The sequence below is a fragment of the Lepidochelys kempii genome, chromosome 27 (assembly GCF_965140265.1).
Source record: "Lepidochelys kempii isolate rLepKem1 chromosome 27, rLepKem1.hap2, whole genome shotgun sequence".
Classification (NCBI taxonomy): Eukaryota; Metazoa; Chordata; order Testudines; family Cheloniidae; genus Lepidochelys; species Lepidochelys kempii.
In genome coordinates this window covers 2,061,459-2,078,912 of record NC_133282.1, presented here as the reverse complement: position 1 = coordinate 2,078,912, position 17,454 = coordinate 2,061,459, and positions in this window count along the sequence as shown.

Below are 17,454 nucleotides of genomic sequence, written 5' to 3'. Positions count from 1 at the left end.
CAATACAAAACCAGACAAACACAAATACCTTCTCCTTCAACAGAACTCCCACTCAAACTCCCCTGTTTACAGCTCTGTTTGCTCGCTCCTGTGCCGCTGCCTGACTGGCTGATACCTTTATAGGACCCCTAGTCAGTGAAGCCCCGCCCCCTAATCAGGGCTCAGCTTTTCTCCCAGCACAAAGCCCCTCCAAGCCTTTACACATACAGATACTACCAATACAAAACCAAACACACACACAAATACCTTCTCCTCCAACTGAATTCCCACTCAAACTCCCCTGTTTACAGCTCTGTTTGCTAGCTCCTGTGCCGCTGCAGCTGTCTGTGTCGCTGCCTGACTGGCTGCTCCCTTTATAGGACCCCTCGTCAGTGAAGCCCCGCCCCCTAATCAGGGCTCAGCTTCTCTCCCAGCACAAAGCCCCTCCAAGCCTCTACACATACAGATACCAACAATACAAAAGCAAACACACACATATACCTTCTCCTCCAACAGAACTCCCACTCAAACTCCAGTGTTTACAGCACTGTTTGCTAGCTGCTGTGCCGCTGCCTGACTGGCTGCTACCTTTATAGGACGCCTAGTCAGTGAAGCCCCGCCCCCTAATCAGGGCTCCGCTTCTCTCCCAGCACAAAGCCTCTACAAATACAGATACCACCAATACAAAACCAAACACACACAAATACCTTCTCCTCAAACAGAACTCCCACTCAAACTCCCCTGTTTACAGCTCTATTTGCTAGCTCCAGTGCCGCTGCAGCTGTCTGTGCCGCTTCCTGACTGGCTGCTCCCTTTATAGGACCCCTCGTCAGTGAAGCCCCGCCCCCTAATCAGGGCTCAGCTTCTCTCCCAGCACAAAGCCCCTACACATACAGATACCAACAATAGAAAACCAAACACACACAAATACCTTCTCCTCCAACAGAACTCCCACTCAAACTCCCCTGTTTACAGCTCTGTTTTCTAGCTCCTGTGCCCCTGCAGCTGTCTGTGACGCTGCCTGACTGGCTGCTACAATCATAGGACCCCTAGTCAGCGAAGCCCCGTCCCCTAATCAGGGCTCAGCTTCTCTCCCAGCACAAAGCTCCTCCAAGCCTCTACAAATACAGATACCACCAATACAAAACCAAACACACACAAACACCTTCTCCTCAAACAGAACTCCCACTCAAACTCCCCTGTTTACAGCTCTGTTTGCTAGCTCCTGTGCCGCTGCCTGACTGGCTGCTCCCTTTATAGGACCCCTCGTCAGTTAAGCCCCGCCCCCTAATCAGGGCTCAGCTTCTCTCCCAGCACAAAGCCCCTACACATACAGGTGCTACCAATACAAAACCAAACAGACAAATACATTGTTCTCCAACAGAACTCCCACTCAAACTCCCCTGTTTACAGCTCTATTTGCTAGCTCCAGTGCCGCTGCAGCTGTCTGTGCCGCTGCCTGACTGGCTGGTACCTTTATAGGACCCCTAGTCAGGGAAGCCCCGCCCCCTAATCAGCTCTCAGCTTGTCTCCCAGCACAAAGCCCCTCCAAGCCTCTACACATACAGATACTACCAATACAAAACCAAACACACACAAATACCTTCTCTTCCAAAAGAACTCCCACTCAAACTCCCCTGTTTACAGCTCTGTTTGCTAGCTCCTGTGCCGCTGCCTGACTGGCTGCTACCTTTATGGGACCCCTAGTCAGGGAAGCCCCGCCCCCTAATCAGGGCTCAGGTTCTCTCCCAGCACAAAGCCCCTCCAAGCCTCTACACATACAAATACTACCAATACAAAACCAAACACACACAAATACCTTCTCTTCCAACAGAACTCCCACTCAAAGTACCCTGTTTACAGCTCTGTTTGCTAGCTCCTGTGCCGCTGCAGCTGTCTGTGTCGCTGCCTGACTGGCTGCTCCCTTTATAGGACCCCTAGTCAGTGAAGCCCCGCCCCCTAATCAGGGCTCAGCTTCTCTCCCAGCACAAAGCCCCTACACATACAGATACTACCAATACAAAACAAAACACACACACAAATACGTTCTCCTCCAACAGAACTCCCACTCAAACTCCCCTGTTTACAGCTCTGTTTGCTAGCTCCTGTACCGCTGCAGCTGTCTGTGTCGCTGCCTGACTTGCTGCTCCCTTTATAGGACCCCTCGTCAGTGAAGCCCCGCCCCCTAATCAGGGCTCAGCTTCTCTCCCAGCACAAAGCCCCTACACATACAGATACCACCAATACAAAACCAAACACACACAAATACCTTCTCCTCCAACAGAACTCCCACTCAAACTCCCCTGTTTACAGCTCTCTTTGCTAGCTCCTGTGCCGCTGCAGGTGTCCGTGCCGCCGCCTGACTGGCTGCTCCCTTTATAGGGCCCCTAGTCAGTGAAGCCCCGCCCCCTAATCAGGGCTCAGCTTCTCTCCCAGCACAAAGCCCCTACACATACAGATACTACCAATACAAAACCAAACACACACACAAATACGTTCTCCTCCAACAGAACTCCCACTCAAACTCCCCTGTTTACAGCTCTGTTTGCTAGCTCCTGTACCGCTGCAGCTGTCTGTGTTGGTGCCTGACTGGCTGCTCCCTTTATAGGACCCCTGGTCAGTGAAGCCCCGCACCCTAATCACGGCTCAGCTGCTCTCCCAGAAAAAAGCCCCTACACATACAGATACTACCAAAACAAAACCAAACACACACAAATACCTTCTCTTCCAACAGAACTCCCACTCAAACTCCCCTGTTTACAGCTCTGTTTGCTAGCTCCTGTGCCCCTGCAGCTGTCTGTGACGCTGCCTGACTGGCTGCTACAATCATAGGACCCCTAGTCAGCGAAGCCCCGTCCCCTAATCAGGGCTCAGCTTCTCTCCCAGCACAAAGCTCCTCCAAGCCTCTACAAATACAGATACCACCAATACAAAACCAAACACACACAAATACGTTCTCCTCCAACAGAACTCCCACTCAAACTCCCCTGTTTACAGCTCTGTTTGCTAGCTCCTGTACCGCTGCAGCTGTCTGTGTTGGTGCCTGACTGGCTGCTCCCTTTATAGGACCCCTGGTCAGTGAAGCCCCGCACCCTAATCACGGCTCAGCTGCTCTCCCAGAAAAAAGCCCCTACACATACAGATACTACCAAAACAAAACCAAACACACACAAATACCTTCTCTTCCAACAGAACTCCCACTCAAACTCCCCTGTTTACAGCTCTGTTTGCTAGCTCCTGTGCCCCTGCAGCTGTCTGTGACGCTGCCTGACTGGCTGCTACAATCATAGGACCCCTAGTCAGCGAAGCCCCGTCCCCTAATCAGGGCTCAGCTTCTCTCCCAGCACAAAGCTCCTCCAAGCCTCTACAAATACAGATACCACCAATACAAAACCAAACACACACAAATACCTTCTCCTCAAACAGAACTCCCACTCAAACTCCCCTGTTTACAGCTCTGTTTGCTAGCTCCTGTGCCGCTGCCTGACTGGCTGCTCCCTTTATAGGACCCCTCGTCGGTTAAGCCCCGCCCCCTAATCAGGGCTCAGCTTCTCTCCCAGCACAAAGCCCCTACACATACAGGTGCTACCAATACAAAACCAAACACACAAATACCTTGTTCTCCAACAGAACTCCCACTCAAACTCCCCTGTTTACAGCTCTATTTGCTAGCTCCAGTGCCGCTGCAGCTGTCTGTGCCGCTGCCTGACTGGCTGGTACCTTTATAGGACCCCTAGTCAGGGAAGCCCCGCCCCCTAATCAGCTCTCAGCTTCTCTCCCAGCACAAAGCCCCTCCAAGCCTCTACACATACAGATACTACCAATACAAAACCAAACACACACAAATACCTTCTCTTCCAAAAGAACTCCCACTCAAACTCCCCTGTTTACAGCTCTGTTTGCTCGCTCCTGTGCCGCTGCCTGACTGGCTGCTACCTTTATGGGACCCCTAGTCAGGGAAGCCCCGCCCCCTAATCAGGGCTCAGCTTCTCTCCCAGCACAAAGCCCCTCCAAGCCTCAACACATACAGATACTACCAATACAAAACCAGACAAACACAAATACCTTCTCCTTCAACAGAACTCCCACTCAAACTCCCCTGTTTACAGCTCTGTTTGCTAGCTCCTGTGCCGCTGCAGCTGTCTGTGTCGCTGCCTGACTGGCTGCTCCCTTTATAGGACCCCTCGTCAGTGAAGCCCCGCCCCCTAATTAGGGCTCAGCTTCTCTCCCAGCACAAAGCCCCTCCAAGCCTCTACACATACAGATACCAACAATACAAAACCAAACACACACATATACCTTCTCCTCCAACAGAACTCCCACTCAAACTCCAGTGTTTACAGCACTGTTTGCTAGCTGCTGTGCCGCTGCCTGACTGGCTGCTACCTTTATAGGACGCCTAGTCAGTGAAGCCCCGCCCCCTTATCAGGGCTCAGCTTCTCTCCCAGCACAAAGCCCCTCCAAGCCTCTACACATACAGATACCACCAACACAAAACCAAACACACACAAATACCTTCTCCTCCAACAGAACTCCCACTCAAACTCCGCTGTTTACAGCTCTGTTTGCTAGCTCCTGTACCGCTGCAGCTGTCTGTGCAGCTGCCTGACTGGCTGCTCCCTTTATAGGACCCCTAGTCAGTGAAGCCCCGCCCCCTCATCAGGGCTCAGCTTCTCTCCCAGCACAAAGCCCCTACACATACAGATACCACCAATACAAAGCCAAACACACACAAATACCTTCTCCTCCAACAGAACTCCCACTCAAACTCCCCTGTTTACAGCTCTGTTTGCTAGCTCCTGTGCCGCTGCAGCTGTCCGTGCCGCCGCCTGACTGGCTGCTCCCTTTATAGGACCCCTAGTCAGTGAAGCCCCGCCCCCTAATCAGGGCTCAGCTTCTCTCCCAGCACAAAGCCCCTACACATACAGATACCACCAACAGAAAACCAAACACACACAAATACCTTCTCCTCGAACAGAACTCCCACTCAAACTCCCCTGTTTACAGCTCTGTTTGCAAGCTCCTGTGCCACTGCAGCTGTCTGTGCCGCTGCCTGACTGGCTGCTACCTTTATAGGACCCCTGGTCAGTGAAGCCCCGCCCCGTAATCAGGGCTCAGCTTCTCTCCCAGCACAAAGCCCCTCCAAGCCTCTACACACACAGATACCACCAATACAAAACCAAACACACACACAAATACCTTTCCTCCAACAGAACTCCCACTCAAACTCCCCTGTTTACAGCTCTGTTTGCTAGCTCCTGTGCCGCTGTCGGACTGGCTGCTAACTTTATAGGACCCCTAGTCAGTGAAGCCCCGCCCCCTAATCCGGGCTCAGCTTCTCTCCCAGCACAAAGCCCCTACACATACAGATACCACCAATACAAAACCAAACACACACAAATACTTTCTCCTCCAACAGAATTGCAACTCAAACTCCCCTGTTTACAGCTCTGTTGTCTAGCCCCTGTATCGCTGCAGCTGTCTGTGCAGCTGCCTGACTGGCTGCTCCCTTTATAGGACCCCTAGTCAGTGAAGCCCCGCCCCCTAATCAGGGCTCAGCTTCTCTCCCAGCACAAAGGCCCTACACATACAGATACCACCAATACAAAACCAAACACACACAAATACCTTCTCCTCCAACAGAACTCCCACTCAAACTCCCCTGTTTACAGCTCTGTTTGCTAGCTCCTGTGCCCCTGCAGCTGTCTGTGATGCTGCCTGACTGGCTGCTACAATCATAGGACCTCTAGTCAGCGAAGCCCCGTCCCCTAATCAGGGCTCAGCTTCTCTCCCAGCACAAAGCTCCTCCAAGCCTCTACAAATACAGATACCACCAATACAAAACCAAACACACACACAAATACCTTCTCCTCAAACAGAACTCCCACTCAAACTCCCCTGTTTACAGCTCTATTTGCTAGCTCCAGTGCCGCTGCAGCTGTCTGTGTCGCTGCCTGACTGGCTGCTCCCTTTATAGGACCCCTAGTCAGTGAAGCCCCGCCCCCTAATCAGGGCTCAGCTTCTCTCCCAGCACAAAGCCCCTACACATACAGATACTACCAATACAAAACCAAACACACACACAAATACGTTCTCCTCCAACAGAACTCCCACTCAAACTCCCCTGTTTACAGCTCTGTTTGCTAGCTCCTGTGCCGCTGCCTGACTGGCTGCTCCCTTTATAGGACCCCTAGTCAGTGAATCCCCGCCCCCTAATCAGGGCTCAGCTTCTCTCCCAGCACAAAGCCCCTCCAAGCCTCTACACATACAGATACTACCAATACAAAACCAAACAAACACAAATACCTTCTCCTCCAACAGAACTCCCACTCAAACTCCCCTGTTTACAGCTCAGTTTGCAAGCTCCTGTGCCACTGCAGCTGTCTGTGCCGCTGCCTGACTGGCTGGTACCTTTATATGACCCCTGGTCAGTGAAGCCCCGCACCCTAATCAGGGCTCAGCTTCTCTCCCAGCACAAAGCCCCTACAGATACAGATACTACCAATACAAAACCAAACACACACACAAATACCTTCTCCTCCAACAGAACTCGCACTCAACTCCCCTGTTTACAGCTCTGTTTGCTAGCTCCTGTACCGCTGCAGCTGTCTGTGTCGCTGCCTGACTGGCTGCTCCCTTTATAGGACCCCTAGTCAGTGAAGCCCCGCCCCTTAATCAGGGCTCAGCTTCTCTCCCAGCACAAAGCCCCTCCAAGCCTCTACACATACAGATACCACCAATACAAAACCAAACACACACAAATACCTTCTCCTCCAACAGAACTCCCACTCAAACTCCCCTGTTTACAGCACTGTTTGCTAGCTCCTGTACCGCTGCAGCTGTCTGTGCAGCTGCCTGACTGGCTGCTCCCCTTATAGGACCCCTAGTCAGTGAAGCCCCCCCCAATCAGGGCTCAGCTTCTCTCCCAGCACAAAGCCCCTACACATACAGATACCATGAATACAAAACCAAACGCACACAAATACCTTCTCCTGCAACAGAACTCCCACTCAAACTCCCCTGTTTACAGCTCTATTTGCTAGCTCCAGTGCCGCTGCAGATGTCTGTGCCGCTGCCTGACTGGCTGGTACCTTTATAGGACCCCTAGTCAGTGAAGCCCCGCCCCCTAATCAGGGCTCAGCTTCTCTCTCTGCACAAAGCCCCTACACATACAGATACCACCAACACAAAACCAAACACGCACAAATACCTTCTCCTCCAACAGAACTCCCACTCAAACTCCCCTGTTTACAGCTCTGTTTGCTAGCTCCTGTGCCGCTGCAGCTGTCCGTGCCGCCGCCTGACTGGCTGCTCCCTTTATAGGACCCCTAGTCAGTGAAGCTCCGCCCCCTAATCAGGGCTCAGCTTCTCTCCCAGCACAAAGCCCCTACACATACAGATGCTACCAATACAAAACCAAACACACACACAAATGCCTTCTCCTCCAACAGAACTCCCACTCAGACTCCCCTGTTTACAGCTCTGTTTGCTAGCTCCTGTGCCGCTGCCTGACTGGCTGCTCCCTTTATAGGACCCCTAGTCAGTGAAGCCCCGCCCCCTAATCAGGGCTCAGCTTCTCTCCCAGCACAAAGCCCCTACATATACAGATACCACCAACACAAAACCAAACACACACAAATACCTTCTCCTCGAACAGAACTCCCACTCAAACTCCCCTGTTTACAGCTCTGTTTGCTAGTTCCTGTACCGCTGCAGCTGTCTGTGCAGCTGCCTGACTGGCTGCTCCCTTTATAGGACCCCTAGTCAGTGAACCCCGCCCCCTAATCAGGGCTCAGCTTCTCTCCCAGCACAAAGCCCCTACACATACAGATGCTACCAATACAAAACCAAACACACACAAATACCTTCTCCTCCAACAGAACTCCCACTCAAACTCCCCTGTTTACAGCTCTGTTTGCTAGCTCCTGTGCCCCTGCAGCTGTCTGTGACGCTGCCTGACTGGCTGCTACAATCATAGGACCCCTAGTCAGCGAAACCCCGCCCCCTAATCAGGGCTCGGCTTCTCTCCCAGCACAAAGCCCCTCCAAGCCCCTACAAATACAGATACCACCAATACAAAACCAAACACACACAAATACCTCCTCCTGCAACAGAACTCCCACTCAAACTCCCCTGTTTACAGCTCAGTTTGCTAGCTCCTGTTCCGCTGCAGCTGTCTGTGCCTCTGCCTGACTGGCTGCTCCCTTTGTAGGACCCCTCGTCAGTGAAGCCCCGCCCCCTAATCAGGGCTCAGCTTCTCTCCCAGCACAAAGCCCCTCCAAGCCTATACACATACAGATACCACCAATACAATACCAAACACACACAGAAATACCTTCTCCTCAAACAGAACTCCCACTCAAACTCCCCTGTTTACAGCTCTGTTTGCTAGCTCCAGTGCCGCTGCAGATGTCTGTGCAGCTGCCTGACTGGCTGCTCCCTTTATAGGACCCCTAGTCAGTGAACCCCGCCCCCTAATCAGGGCTCAGCTTCTCTCCCAGCACAAAGCCCCTCCAAGCCTCTAAACATACAGATACTGCCAATACAATACCAAACACACACACAAATACCTTCTCCTCCAACAGAAGTCCCACTCAAACTCCCATGTTTACAGCTCTGTTTGCTAGCTCCTGTGCTGCTGCCTGACTGGCTGCTAGGTTTATAGGACCCGTAGTCAGGGAAGCCCCGCCCCCTTATCAGGGCTCAGCTTCTCTCCCAGCACAAAGCCTCTACACATACAGATACTACCAATACAAAACCAAACACACACAAACACCTTCTCCTCCAACAGAACTCCCACTCATACTCCCCTGTTTACAGCTCTGTTTGCTAGCTCCTGTGCCGCTGCCTGACTGGCTGCTACCTTTCTAGGACCCCTAGTCACTGAAGCCCCGCCCCCTAATCAGGGCTCAGCTTTTCTCCCAGCACAAAGACCCTACACATACAGATACTACCAATACAAAACCAAAGACACACAAATACCTTCTCTTCCAACAGAACTCCCACTCAAACTCCCCTGTTTACAGCTCTGTTTGCTAGCTCCTGTGCCGCTGCCTGACTGGCTGCTACCTTTATAGGACCCCTAGTCAGTGAAGCCCCGCCCCCTAATCAGGGCTCAGCTTCGCTCCCAGCACAAAGCCCCTCCAAGCCTCTACACATACAGATACTACCAATACAAAACCAAACACACACACAAATACCTTCTCCTCCAACAGAACTCCCACTCAAACTCCCCTGTTTACAGCTCTCTTTGCTAGCTCCTGTGCCACTGCAGCTGTCTGTGCCGCTGCCTGACTGGCTGCTGCCTTTATAGGACCCCAAGTCAGTGAAGCCCCGCCCCCTAATCAGGGCTCAGCTTCTCTCTCAGCACAAAGCCCCTACACATACAGATACCACCAACACAAAACCAAACACACACAAATACCTTCTCCTCCAACAGAACTCCCACTCAAACTCCCCTGTTTACAGCTCTGTTTGCTAGCTCCAGTGCCGCTGCAGCTGTCTGTGCCGCTGCCTGACTTGCTGCTACCTTTATAGGACCCCTGGTCAGTGAAGCCCTGCACCCTAATCAGGGCTCAGCTTCTCTCCCAGCAAAAAGCCCCTACACATACAGATACCACCAATACAAAACCAAACACACACAAATACCTTCTCCTCCAGCAGAACTCCCACTCAAACTCCCCTGTTTACAGCTCTGTTTGCCATCTCCTGTGCCGCTGCAGCTGTCTGTGACGCTGCCTGACTGGCTGCTACAATCATAGGACCCCTAGTCAGCGAAGCCCCGCCCCCTAATCAGGGCTCGGCTTCTCTCCCAGCACAAAGCCCCTCCAAGCCTCTACAAATACAGATACCACCAATACAAAACCAAACACACACACAAATACCTTCTCCTCCAACAGAACTCCCACTCAAACTCCCCTCTTTACAGCTCTGTTTGCTAGCTCCTGTTCCGCTGCAGCTCTCTGTTCCCCTGCCTTACTGGCTGCTCCCTTTATAGGACCCCTAGTCAGTGAAGCCCTGCCCCCTAATCAGGGCTCAGATTCTCTCCCAGCACAAAGCCTCTACTCATACAGATACTACCAATACAAAACCAAACACACAAATACCTTCTCCTCCAACAGAACTCCCTCTCAAACTCCCCTGTTTACAGCTCTGTTTGCTAGCTCCTGTGCCGCTGCCTGATTGGCTGCTACCTTTATAGGACCCCTAGTCAGTGAAGCCCCGCCCCCTAATCAGGGCTCAGCTTCTCTCCCAGCACAAAGCCCCTCCAAGCCTTTACACATACAGATACTACCAATACAAAACCAAACACACACAAATACCTTCTCCTCCAACAGAACTCCCACTCAAACTCCCCTGTTTACAGCTCAGTTTGCAAGCTCCTGTGCCACTGCAGCTGTCTGTGCCGCTGCCTGACTGGCTGCTACCTTTATAGGACCCCTGGTCAGTGAAGCCCTGCACCCTAATCAGGGCTCAGCTTCTCTCCCAGCAAAAAGCCCCTACACATACAGATACCACCAATACAAAACCAAACACACACAAATACCTTCTCCTCCAACAGAACTCCCACTCAAACTCCCCTGTTTACAGCTCTGTTTGCTAGCTCCTGTGCCCCTGCAGCTGTCTGTGACGCTGCCTGACTGGCTGCTACAATCATAGGACCCCTAGTCAGCGAAGCCCCGCCCCCTAATCAGGGCTCGGCTTCTCTCCCAGCACAAAGTCCCTCCAAGCCTCTACACATACAGATACCACCAATACAAAACCAAACACACACACAAATACCTTCTCCTCCAACAGAACTCCCACTCAAACTCCCCTGTTTACAGCTCTGTTTGCTAGCTCCTGTTCCGCTGCAGCTGTCTGTTCCCCTGCCTGACTGGCTGCTCCCTTTATAGGACCCCTAGTCAGTGAAGCCCTGCCCCCTAATCAGGGCTCAGATTCTCTCCCAGCACAAAGCCTCTACTCATACAGATACTACCAATACAAAACCAAACACACAAATACCTTCTCCTCCAACAGAACTCCCTCTCAAACTCCCCTGTTTACAGCTCTGTTTGCTAGCTCCTGTTCCGCTGCAGCTGTCTGTTCCCCTGCCTGACTGGCTGCTCCCTTTATAGGACCCCTAGTCAGTGCAGCCCCGCCCCCTAATCAGGGCTCAGCTTTTCTCCCAGCACAAAGCCCCTACACATACACATACAACCAATACAAAACCAAACACACACAAATACCTTCTCCTCCTACAGAACTCCCACTCAAACTCCCCTGTTTACAGCTCTGTTTGCTAGCTCCTGTGCCGCTGCCTGATTGGCTGCTACCTTTATAGGACCCCTAGTCAGTGAAGCCCCGCCCCCTAATCAGGGCTCAGCTTCTCTCTCAGCACAAAGCCCCTACACATACAGATACCACCAACACAAAACCAAACACACACAAATACCTTCTCCTCCAACAGAACTTCCACTCAAACTCCCCTGTTTACAGCTCTCTTTGTTAGCTCCTGTGCCACTGCAGCTGTCTGTGCCGCTGCCTGACTGGCTGCTGCATTTATAGGACCCCTAGTCAGTGAAGCCCCGCCCCCTAATCAGGGCTCAGCTTCTCTCTCAGCACAAAGCCCCTACACATACAGATGCTACCAATACAAAACCAAACACACACACAAATAGCTTCTCCTCCAACAGAACTACGACTCAAAGTCCCCTATTTTCAGCTCTGTTTGCTCGCTCCTGTGCCGCTGCAGCTGTCTGTGCCGCTGCCTGACTGGCTGCTACCTTTATAGGACGCCTAGTCAGTGAAGCCCCGCCCCCTTATCAGGGCTCAGCTTCTCTCCCAGCACAAAGCCCCTACACATACAGATGCTACCAATACAAAACCAAACACACACAAATACCTTCTCCTCCAACAGAACTCCCACTCAAACTCCCCTGTTTACAGCTTTATTTGCTAGCTCCAGTGCCGCTGCAGCTGTCTGTGCCGCTGCCTGACTGGCTGGTACCTTTATAGGACCCCTAGTCAGGGAAGCCCCGCCCCCTAATCAGGGCTCAGATTCTCTCCCAGCACAAAGCCTCTACTCATACAGATACTACCAATACAAAACCAAACACACAAATACCTTCTCCTCCAACAGAACTCCCTCTCAAACTCCCCTGTTTACAGCTCTGTTTGCTAGCTCCTGTGCTGCTGCCTGACTGGCTGCTAGCTTTCTAGGACCCCTAGTCAGTGAAGCCCCGCCCCCTAATCAGGGCTCAGCTTTTCTCCCAGCACAAAGCCCCTCCAAGCCTCTACACATACAAATACTACCAATACAAAACCAAACACACACAAATACCTTCTCCTCCAAAAGAACTCCCACTCAAACTCCCCTGTTTACAGCTCTGTTTGCTCGCTCCTGTGCAGCTGCAGCTGTCTGTGCCGCTGCCTGACTGGCTGCTACCTTTATAGGACCCCTAGTCAGTGAAGCCCCGCCCCCTAATCAGGGCTCAGCTTTTCTCCCAGCACAAAGACCCTACACATACACATACTACCAATACAAAACCAAACACACACAAATACCTTCTCCTCCAAAAGAACTCCCACTCAAACTCCCCTGTTTACAGCTCTGTTTGCTAGCTCCTGTGCCGCTGCCTGACTGGCTGCTACCTTTATAGGACCCCTCGTCAGTGAAGCCCCGCCCCCTAATCAGGGCTCAGCTTCTCTCCCAGCACAAAGCCCCTACACATACAGATACCACCAACACAAAACCAAACACACACAAATACCTTCTCCTCGAACAGAACTCCCACTCAAACTCCGCTGTTTACAGCTCTGTTTGCTAGCTCCTGTACCGCTGCAGCTGTCTGTGCAGCTGCCTGACTGGCTGCTCCCTTTATAGGACCCCTAGTCCGTGAAGCCCCGCCCCCTTATCAGGGCTCAGCTTCTCTCCCAGTACAAAGCCCCTACAAGCCTCTACACATACTGATACTAACAATACAAAACCAAACACACACACACACAAATACCTTCTCCTCCAACTGAACTCCCACACAAACTCCCGTTTACAGCTCTGTTTGCTAGCTCCTGTGCCACTGCAGCTCTCTGTGCCGCTGCCTGACTGGCTGCTACCTTTACAGGACCCCTAGTCCGTCTAGCCCCGCCCCCTCATCAGGGCTCAGCTTCTCTCCCAGCACAAAGCCCCTACAAATCTCTACACATACAGATGCTACCAATACAAAACCAAACACACACACAAATACCTTCTCCTCCAACAGAACTCCCACTCAAACTCCCCTGTTTAGAGCTCTGTTTGCTAGCTCCTGTGCCACTGCAGCTGTCTGTGCCGCTGCCTGACTGGCTGCTACCTTTACAGAACCCGTAGTCAGGGAAGACCCGCCCCCTCATCTGGGCTCAGCTTCTCTGCCAGCACAAAGTCCCTACACATGCAGATACTACCAGTACAAAACCAAACACACACAAATACATTCTCCTCCAACCGAACTCCCACTCAAACTCCCCTGTTTACAGCTCTGTTTGCTAGCTCCTGTGCCACTGCCTGACTGGCTGCGACCTTTATAGGACCCCTTGCCGTGGAGCCCCGCCCCCTAATCAGGGCTGAGCTTCTCTCCCAGCACAAAGCCCCTACACATACAGATACGACCAATAGAAAACCAAACACACACAAATACCTTCTCCTCCAACAGAACTCCCACTCAAACTCCCCTGTTTACAGCTCTGTTTGCTAGCTCCTGTGCCACTGCAGCTGTCTGTGCCGCTGCCTGACTGGCCGCTACTTTTATAGGACCCCTAGTCCGTGAAGCCCCGACCCTCATCAGGGCTCAGCTTCTCTCCCAGCACAAAGCCCCTCCAAGCCTCTACATATAAAGATACCACCAATACAAAACCAAACACACACAAAAACAAATACCTTCTCCACCAACAGAACTCCCACTCAAACTCCCCTTTACAGCTCTGTTTGCTTGCTCCTGTGCCGCTGCCTCACTGGCTGCTACCTTTATAGGACCCCTAGTCAGTGAAGCCCCGCCCCCTTATCAGGGCTCAGCTTCTCTCCCAGTACAAAGCCCCTACCAGCCTCTACACATACTGATACTAACAATACAAAACCAAACACACACACACACAAATACCTTCTCCTCCAACTGAACTCCCACTCAAACTCCCGTTTACAGCTCTGTTTGCTAGCTCCTGTGCCACTGCAACTCTCTGTGCCGCTGCCTGACTGGCTGCTACCTTTACAGGACCCCTAGTCCGTGAAGCCCCGCCCCCTCATCAGGGCTCAGCTTCTCTGCCAGCACGAAGTCCCTACACATGCACATACTGCCAGTACAAAACCAAACACACACAAATACCTTCTCCTCCAACAGAACTCCCACTCAAACTCCCCTGTTTACAGCTCTGTTTGCTAGCTCCTGTGCCGCTGCCTGACTGGCTGCTACCTTTATAGGAACCCTAGTCAGTGAAACCCCGCCCCCTAATCAGGGCTCAGCTTCTCTCCCAGCACAAAGCCCCTCCAAGCCTCTACACATACAGATACTACCAATACAAAACCAAACACACACACAAATACCTTCTCCTCCAACAGAACTCCCACTCAAACTCCCCTGTTTACAGCTCTGTTTGCGAGCTCCTGTGCCGCTGTCTGACTGGCTGCGACCTTTATAGGACCCCTAGTCCGTGAAGCCCCGCCCCCTCATCAGGGCTCAGCTTCTCTCCCAGCACAAAGCCCCTCCAAACCCCTACACATACAGATAGAATCATAGAATCATAGAATATCAGGGTTGGAAGGGACCCCAGAAGGTCATCTAGTCCAACCCCCTGCTCAAAGCAGGACCAATTCCCAGTTAAATCATCCCAGCCAGGGCTTTGTCAAGCCTGACCTTAAAAACCTCTCAGGAAGGAGATTCTACCACCTCCCTAGGTAACGCATTCCAGTGTTTCACCACCCTCTTAGTGAAAAAGTTTTTCCTAATATCCAATCTAAACCTCCCCCACTGCAACTTGAGACCATTACTCCTCGTTCTGTCATCTGCTACCATTGAGAACAGTCTAGAGCCATCCTCTTTGGAACCCCCTTTCAGGTAGTTGAAAGCAGCTATCAAATCCCCCCTCATTCTTCTCTTCTGCAGGCTAAACAATCCCAGCTCCCTCAGCCTCTCCTCATAACTCATGTGTTCCAGTCCCCTAATCATTTTTGTTGCCCTTCGCTGGACTCTCTCCAATTTATCCACATCCTTCTTGAAGTGTGGGGCCCAAAACTGGACACAGTACTCCAGATGAGGCCTCACCAATGTCGAATAGAGGGGAACGATCACGTCCCTCGATCTGCTCGCTATGCCCCTACTTATACATCCCAAAATGCCATTGGCCTTCTTGGCAACAAGGGCACACTGCTGACTCATATCCAGCTTCTCGTCCACTGTCACCCCTAGGTCCTTTTCTGCAGAACTGCTGCCTAGCCATTCGGTCCCTAGTCTGTAGCTGTGCATTGGGTTCTTCCGTCCTAAGTGCAGGACCCTGCACTTATCCTTATTGAACCTCATCAGATTCCTTTTGGCCCAATCCTCCAATTTGTCTAGGTCCTTCTGTATCCTATCCCTCCCCTCCAGCGTATCTACCACTCCTCCCATTTTAGTATCATCCGCAAATTTGATGAGAGTGCAATCCACACCATCCTCCAGATCATTTATGAAGATATTGAATAAAACCGGCCCCAGGACCGACCCCTGGGGCACTCCACTTGATACCGGCTGCCAACTAGACATGGAGCCATTGATCACTACCCGTTGAGCCCGACAATTTAGCCAGCTTTTTACCCACCTTATAGTGCATTCATCCAGCCCATACTTCCTTAACTTGCTGACAAGAATACTATGGGAGACCGTGTCAAAAGCTTTGCTAAAGTCAAGAAACAAATACTACCAATACAAAACCAAACACACACAAATACCTTCTCCTCCAACAGAACTCCCACTCAAACTCCCCTGTTTACAGCTCTGTTTCCTAGCTCCTGTACCGCGGCAGCTGTCTGTGCCGCTGCCTGACTGGCTGCTCCCTTTATAGGACCCCTAGTCAGCGAAGCCCCATCCCCTAATCAGGGCACAGCTTCTCTTCCAGCACAAAGCCCCTACAAGCCTCTACACATACAGATACTACCAATACAAACCAAACACACACACACACAAATACCTTCTCCTCCAACAGAACTCCCACTCAAACTCCCCTGTTTACAGCTCTGTTTGCTAGCTCCTGTGCCGCTGCCTGACTGGCTGCTACCTTTATAGGACGCTTGTCAGTGAAGCCCCGCCCCCTAATCAGGGCTCAGCTTCTCTCCCAGCACAAAGCCCCTCCAAGCCTCTACACATACAGATACTACCAATACAAAACCAAACACACACACAAATACCTTCTCCTCCAACAGAACTCCCACTCAAACTCCCCTGTTTACAGCTCTATTTGCTAGCTCCTGTGCCGCTGCCTGACTAGCTGCTACCTTTATAGTACCCCTAGTCAGGGAAGCCCAGCCCCCTAATCAGGGCTCAGCTTCTCTCCCAGCACAAAGCCCCTACGCATACAGATACTACCAATACAAAACCAAACACACACACATACCTTCTCCTCCAACAGAACTCCCACTCAAACTCCCCTGTTTACAGCTCTGTTTGCTAGCTCCTGGGCAGCTGTCTGACGGGCTGCTCCTTTTATAGGACCCCTAGTCAGTGAAGCTCCGCCCCCTAATCAGGGCTCAGCTTCTCTCCCAGCACAAAGCCCCTACACATACAGATGCTACCAATACAAAACCAAACACACACACAAATGCCTTCTCCTCCAACAGAACTCCCACTCAGACTCCCCTGTTTACAGCTCTGTTTGCTAGCTCCTGTGCCGCTGCCTGACTGGCTGCTCCCTTTATAGGACCCCTAGTCAGTGAAGCCCCGCCCCCTAATCAGGGCTCAGCTTCTCTCCCAGCACAAAGCCCCTACATATACAGATACCACCAACACAAAACCAAACACACACAAATACCTTCTCCTCGAACAGAACTCCCACTCAAACTCCCCTGTTTACAGCTCTGTTTGCTAGTTCCTGTACCGCTGCAGCTGTCTGTGCAGCTGCCTGACTGGCTGCTCCCTTTATAGGACCCCTAGTCAGTGAACCCCGCCCCCTAATCAGGGCTCAGCTTCTCTCCCAGCACAAAGCCCCTACACATACAGATGCTACCAATACAAAACCAAACACACACAAATACCTTCTCCTCCAACAGAACTCCCACTCAAACTCCCCTGTTTACAGCTCTGTTTGCTAGCTCCTGTGCCCCTGCAGCTGTCTGTGACGCTGCCTGACTGGCTGCTACAATCATAGGACCCCTAGTCAGCGAAACCCCGCCCCCTAATCAGGGCTCGGCTTCTCTCCCAGCACAAAGCCCCTCCAAGCCCCTACAAATACAGATACCACCAATACAAAACCAAACACACACAAATACCTCCTCCT